Source organism: Cyprinodon variegatus, unplaced genomic scaffold (assembly GCF_000732505.1).
Source record: "Cyprinodon variegatus isolate N-32 unplaced genomic scaffold, C_variegatus-1.0 Scaffold1492, whole genome shotgun sequence".
NCBI classification, from domain to species: Eukaryota; Metazoa; Chordata; class Actinopteri; order Cyprinodontiformes; family Cyprinodontidae; genus Cyprinodon; species Cyprinodon variegatus.
The window spans coordinates 111,917-119,629 of record NW_015151945.1 but is presented as its reverse complement, the minus strand read 5'-3'; the positions used below and the strand labels follow the sequence as shown (position 1 = coordinate 119,629).

The window sequence follows — 7,713 nt, the reverse complement described above, 5'->3', positions numbered from 1 at the left end:
GTTTTATGAATGTCATTTTGTTAGAAACTGTGACAAGTAAAAAATCAAGATGGCCTGCCATAGTGTTTTGACCACTATAAAATTACGGAGAAAAACGTCTTTACTGTTTGAACGTAGTGGATCAATCTATCTGTTCAGGTGAAGTCATGATGGAGGGTGAAAATATTGCTTAAACAGAACCTGTGCATCATCTCATTGGGTTCCTCCTCATTTTGATTCTGTCTTCCATTACATAGTAAATACTAAGTGGCTCTTTGCAGCTGCTTTGGATGTAATCATCTCAATAAATGGCTGTTGTTAGCATTTATCAGTCCGATAGAATGGCTTCAGCTTGTTCCTCCTACCTACAAGAGGCTCAGAAGGTTGGTATCACTGGATGAATCCTAACCTAACACTGAAGTAATTCCTTTCCTCCCCTGCACAATTAATTAATTAATTTCTTCATGTGTAATCTGAAAATACTTTCAGTAGGTCTTCATAAACGGTGAAAATAAATAAAAAAAAGTTTTGCATATAGCTAATATGAAACAAACCATAAACAAATAAATGTCATGTCCTGTCAACTGAGTTGTAGAACCCTCACCCTATAAAGATTTAATTTTATGTTAATTATGCTGCTTATTATTATAAATGCGGAGTGGCTGCCTAGTGGTTACTTTTTTGCAAATTTGATGTGTAGGATATGAGATTGATTACTTTTATAGAGACACTTTAGGACCATTTTGGATTTAACCTTTATGCACTGTGGAAATATATATAGATTTCTGTAGTTTTGGTTAATATTTGGGTAAAATCATGCATTGAAAATTTAAATCGCATTATTCAGCTGTAATTTTTTTCTTACTTTTAATCACTGTGCATTAATTCAGTTAATACATTTTTTAAGGATCTACAATTAGTTCAGGTCAAATGAGACTTATAATCCTTCCAGTGAGTTCTGGTTCTTTATGAAGATCTCCTCCAAGTGAGATGAGGTACCACAACCTCCAAAGGGAGGAACCTAGGAAGCATCCTAATCGGAGTCAGCAAACCACCTTATTTAACTGCCTAAATTATGAACTTCGCTATGAGATCCCCTGAAAGAAGCTCCAGAAACCCCCCAGAGGAAGCTCTTTTTCTCCATTTGTATCTGGGATATCCTCTTGGAGGCCATTCTTTCCAATCAAACCCATCCACAACATTAAAGTCCCCCAGAGGTCATAGCAGAAACCTCTGGTGGCCCCCATTCCAGTACACTAATCAGAGGACCTGCATAATGTAAACTGCTTTTTGGTTTGTGAGAACAGACAACAGATCTCTTTTGCACCTGCTTCAATGTATTCACAGAAGTAAACATTTCATATCCATGAACAGGAAACAGATTTTTTTTTTTTCTGGTGAGGTATTTCATAAATAATTCAGATAGTTGATTATATAAATTAGAAAGAATCAATTTTAGCTCTTCGTACCATCAAGGTTATTTTGCTTTAGCTTAGCCATCCAATGTAGTATCGATAATGACTTAACATAAGAGTTAAACTTTTGGTTAAGTATTCAGGATTAAAATGCTTGAAATTCAAACTTTTTGCAATAATTCAATGAACACATTTTTTAAGATCCACAAAATCCTCTCCCTCAAAAAGTTAGGGAGAAAGGTTAAAGTGAGATAAACAGTTTTTATTTGTCTTGTTTGTTTTTTTAACTTTGTTTGTGGTGCTTGTGGTTATCTTTTACATGATGCCGGTGATGATGCAATAGAGGGTTCAGGTAAAGAACAACACTTATTAGTCTTTAAATATTATTTTAACTGGTTACTGTTTGCTTTCTTTATAACAGCTTTTTTTTATGGTTATCTGTTTTACAAGGTTCAGGTTCTAATCAACAAGACAGCGCAGGTAAGAAAGGTGTCATTATCATTCTATAAAGGTATTTTAAGATCCTCTCCCCCTTCTGGCTAGTTGTGTGTATACAATAATTGTTACTCCAGTGACAAAGTTGCCACAGTTGGGTGCTGATACTCGCCCAACGATATGGCAACAATTCACATATTGGGCATCAAGCTTCATTCAATTACTTATTCAAGCTTTTATCTGCTGCTTGCTGGTTTCATCTCAGAATGGTGAACCGAGAGTAAAATATGTGATTACAGTAAGTTGTTGTGGGTTTTTTTTCTGCTGGGACCAGAATCCTGCTGCATCCTCTTGCCGCTACTGCAGGCAATGATCGCAGTCATATCTAACCTACATCCTAAAAACAGATTGTTCATGCAGCCAAAAAAAATGTATTTATTTTGACCAATCTCTTTGGTATTTTTGTGTCCAATCAAATTTTTGGTTAAAAACAACCAATCTATTGGGATAGTGTTTTTTTTTAACCAATCTATAATGGTAAAATGACAAACCAATACAAATTGGCCACTTTGACCAAAATATTTGCCCCAAGCAAAGGTACAGTATAAGAGAGTTATCCATTAATATCAGACTACAGGCTGGGGAGTTTACCCCTTTGTCCCTTTATACACCGACTTTATAACCACTTATTACTGTTTTATCCTTAAATGCTTCAATGTATTCACAGAAGTAAACATCTTATACCCATGGACAGGAAACAATTTTTTTTTTTTTTTTTGTAGTGACGTATTTCATAAATAATTCACATAGTTGATTATATAAATTAGAATCAATTTAAGCTCTTCGTACAATCATGGTTGTTTTGCTTTAGCTTAGCCATCCAATATAGTATCAATAATGACTTAATATAAGAGTTAAACTTTGGATTAAATATACAGGATTAAAATGCTTGAAATTCAAACTTTTTGCCCTGTCTGACCATTATCTAATTTTGCACCCAAACTGGATTTCTCAGATGAGTTGAAAATACTCAACATATTCATCATAAGGATCTGCCTAATTTATTGTTCATCTATATTGTTTATTACTGCTAGATAAACACATCAAACCTCTCTGCCTACTCCTGATCTTTGCTCTCCTATCTCAGTACTTTCGGTGATACACTCATGAAAACTTTATACACTGGACCCTCCCCATACATACACACTTAAGATAAGCAACTTTTCAACAACTGTTATTATTATAGGAGATATTATTATTAACTAACAGTAATTTCTTAAACACAAATAGAACAGTATTGGTCTTTTATTTCCTTGTCTTGTAGCCTTGAACATCGGTTGTACTTTCTGTTTTTCATGGGACTTCAGCATACAGTGCACCTCGCCACAGTGTCATCATTCCTCACCATGGCTGGTTCTAGACAGGGGCCAACGGGGGCCAGTGCCCCTGTAGATCATGTCCTGGCCCCTGTTATGGCCCCTGTACTGAAGACATAATACTTAAAAGAAATTCTAATAATGATCTGGGCTGGAACAGACATGATTACTGATAGGTCCTTTGGATCTATTTCATTTCTATTTCAGTATTGAGATAGGATCCCAGTTTTCATCTGCTAAATGTTTTTTTCTTCGCAACAAATAGAAAAAAATGCTCTAATTTTTACAGATGAATTGAACAGTTTTTCTTGGGTTCTAAATCAAATTTTATAGAAAACAGTTGTCTTAACTTAAATTAAGTCAAAAATATGTAAAATTCCTATATTATAAATGTATATTGACCTCATAAGAAATAAACTTTTATTGAACCTAACTGAAAAGAAATTTCAATTCATGCAGCTCTCTTAATATATTTGAATCTCTTGCCCTGTTTTTTTTTATTTCATGCTCTTCTGGGCCCCCATGAAAACATGCTGGCCCCCACCTGGCCCCCTGGTACATTTCGTCTAGATCCGCCACTGTTCCTCACCTTCACTAGACGTGGATATACTTTTGTATATTCTGCTGTAAAATTAGTTCTATATTTTCGCTTTTTACTCGAGGATTAAACCTCTGCCGTTTCACAGCTTTGAGTGGTAACTAGGTGACTGCCAGAGAGTAACCCAGAGAAACTTATTGGATTAATCCAGTCAGCTCTCTGACAACCAGTCGCCTGGAACGCTGTTTGAACAGAGCATCGCTTTGGACAGATACGCTGCACAGGTTTCACAAGTAACCTCCTCCTCACGTCCCGCTCTCTCTTGTTGTTAGTGCGCAATCAAAGCAGTTGTAATCTGCACATGATGCAGGAATTATTATACTGCCTGCCCGCTCTCACTCGCATTAAAAAAACCCACCTCACATAGTCTAAAATCCATGATAATTTATCCGAGTCACGGTCATCCGTAAACAACTATCTATATCAGCGAGACTCCCAGGACTTTTGGGAGACTTGGGATGTCTGCTCTCCTACCTCAGTACTTTCTGTGATACAGTAATGAAAGCTTTATACACAGTGGAAATATCCATATATTTCTGTTGGTTTTGCTAACATTTGGGTAAAATCATACAGTGAGAATTCAAATCACATTAGCCAGCACTTTTGTGTTTTTCCTACTTTTAATCATTGTGCAATAATTCAATGAACAAATTTTTTAAGATCCACAAAATTCTCTCCCTCAAAAAGTAAGGGAGAAAGGTTAAAGTGAGATAAACAGTTTTAATTGGTCTTGTTTTTATTTTTTAACTTTGTGGTACTTGTGGTTATCTTTTACATGATGCCGATGATGATGCAATAGAGGGTTCAGGTAAAGAACAACACTTTATTAGTCTTTAAATATTTAACTGGTTACTGTTTGCTTTCTTTATAACAGTTTTTTTTATTGTTATCTGTTTTACATGGTGCAGATTCTAATCAACCAGGCAGCCCAGGTAAGGAAAGGGGAATTATCATTCTCTAAAGGTATTTTAAGCTCCTCTCCACTTTCTTAGTAATAGTGTGCATACAATATTCATGTCTCCAGCGACAAAGTCGCCGCAGTTTGTTCCTGAAGCTTACCTAACCATTCATCAGCAATTTACATGGTGGGCATCGAGCTTCACTCCAGTTAGTTTTTTTTTTTTTATTTTTTTTAGCTTTTATCTGCTGCTTGCTGGTGTGAACTCAAAATTGTTGACAGAGAATATACAGTCAGTCAATATGCTGTATTCATCAGGGAAAGCTAAACAGCGGCTCAAGCATCCCTGGGTACACATAACTTAATTACAGTAATTTGTGTTTTTTTTTCTGATATAATGGTAAAAGGGCAAACCAATACAAATCGGTCTCTTTGACCAAAATATTGGTTAACTTGTCTTACAAGATTGAAAGCCAGAGGCATGGGACACTAATTCTGCAATTGCAGCGCAAAGTGCTGCATCCAACGCCACTGTCGATACTATGTCAAAAACGATTACATGAAAATGTCACATTAGTAAACCAACAGTTATCATTTCTATTGGTTGTTTGGTTAAATAATTAAATAGGCTGATCCAAAACCAAAGGCTTGATCAGTTTTTTTTCTGTTAATTTTTTTTTATGTGTGGTTATCTATTTCACATGGTGCATCTCAAGACAATGGAAGCAGTTCAGGTAAATTAGACAGCTTTATTACAGTAAATTGTTGTGTAAAATATTTTAATAGGGTATTGGTTGCTGCCTGTATTACAGTCCTATTTGTTTCTATCTCTCTTAGATGATGATGAGAATGAACAGTACCCTATAAAACTCAGTCCAGGTAAAGAATGGGATGTTAATCATCCTGTAAAATATACTTTTTTAACTGTTACTTTTTGTTTCCTCAGTTGCATTATTTCTGTCTAAGAACAATTGTAAGTATACTGTGATTTCACTCAATATTGTTATGACTGTTTCATTTGTTTGCAGGTACAATTGCTGGTATTATGAGTGTTGTAATAGTGATGGCTGCTATAATTGCAGTAATAATTTTTCAAAGGAAAATCTTGCAAGGTGAGGGAGGATTTGCAAAAACATTCTAATAGAGGATTGTCTGTCTGTCTGTCTAAAATTATAACCTGTAGTTACATTTCTATGCTCTCTATCTCAGTGTGTTTTGCTTAAGAGGAGGAAACAGCAGAAGATAAATGTTGTTCAAAAAGCAGGTCTGTATGTCTGTCTTCTTTACATGAAAAAAAAAAACACCAGACGCATATATCTCATCATTGCTCTAATTTTTTTTTTTATCGTTAAATTCTCCAGAGAAATTATGGAAATCACCAATATGAAGAGACACAAAACAAACAAGCAAACACAGCCTTTCCTCTTTATTCTACAGTAAACCTACCAGCAGGACAGCTGCATTACACCCGCATCAATATCAACAACTACAGTTCCACTGAAAATACAAATGGATCTTCCATCTCGAATGGGAGTCTTAAACGTGCAGCACAAACTTCAACGGAAACAGCTCTCTACTCTACCATTGCAAAGCTTGGAGAATAGTGGAATCGATTAGCAGGGCTCTCCCAAGCATAAGTAACAGGTTTAATGATAAGCAGTGCTTTTTTACATTATTATATATTTGATAATGTTGGAATCATTACTTATAGAAATAACCAAAAGTTTTTTTTATTGGTTTTGGGATCCATCTTGAGAGAAAGAAAGAGCAGTGTAAACTCATCAGAGAAACCAAAGCCTAAGGGGAACAGTTAGTGATAGACTTATACTTTCTATAGAGATGGAAAACCTTCCAGAACTCCCTAAAGCACAAAGCAACCAATTTGGAAAGATTTTTTCTAGTTTTTTTTTCCAGAAAATTAGATTTATGAGTTTTACCCTTAGCCTTTGGATAGATCTTGAAATAGCACATATTCCTCCTGTGCCTGATTTGAGGACTAATTATTCAATAATTACATTTTACATTTTGTGTCCTAAACCATTTTAACCTGTTTCAGGTAAATTGTATTTGCAGCACTTCAGTATGTGCTTGATATTCTGTCCAACAATGTTATCTTTTTTTTGTGCACATTTTACATTTATATATATTTTTTATGTAAACTAATTTATTTATGGTTTCTCTTTTGCACATTGCTGTTACAGGTTTTTAGAACCAAACACTATAAACCAAATGACACCTTTATTTTAAACACATGGCATATTTATTTTTTTATTAGTCTTTTTAACGCTGAATAATATACCGTATAGCAAGAGTATTTAACTAAACTCACTGAGGTCCAGTTATAATTTCCTCCTGATAACAGATCCAAATGGAACTCCAGTTTAAGTCTTTTATACTCGAGCCATCTCGTATGTTTGCATTTTCACGTTAACAAAGTACACTATTTAATAAGCATCTAGCTATTTTACCATCAATAAAAGTAATCATTTCAAACACACAAACATCTGGGCATTATCAGCAACATCTGCAGCCTCATGGATGGACAACAATAAGCATGGTACACTTTTAATAGCAGCACCAAGCTGTACCAGTAATGACCTCTTAATATTTCTGTTTTTCTGTTTGCTGCTCAAGCTGACTTTTGTAGGGTGATTTCTTTGTTTTTTTTCACACATCACACCTTCTTCATCCATAATGGCAACAGCAACCAAATCAACATCCAAATAATTAACTTAATGCTATACTCTGATTACAAAGTTTTCCTTTAATTTTTGTGAGTATTGTATGTGTGGTGATAAGAACATTATTAATAATGATAATGATGTCATCCTTTAGGGAAAAAATGCCCTTCTCTTAGAAATATTAGAGAGATGAAAGGCTGTTTAAAGCACTTTGCTTGATATGTGAAGTGGTTCTCACAAGCTTGGGGTGGTAAGGAGATGCAACCAGGAGAAACTGTGAAATTGGAAAGGGGCTCTGAGATTTTTGGATTTTATCGAAGTTATGGAGCCA

The 7,713-nt window shown here is 35.0% G+C and overlaps 1 long non-coding RNA gene across 1 annotated transcript; it reads left to right on the top strand.

The window, feature by feature from the left end:
* The first annotated feature begins 5,287 nt into the window (after nt 1-5,287).
* LOC107103633 lies at nt 5,288-7,367 on the top strand. Its single transcript, XR_001482189.1, has 5 exons — nt 5,288-5,435; nt 5,539-5,580; nt 5,730-5,813; nt 5,911-5,965; nt 6,063-7,367. It is a non-coding gene; the product is annotated as an uncharacterized LOC107103633 (long non-coding RNA).
* Nucleotides 7,368-7,713: the final 346 nt, after the last annotated feature.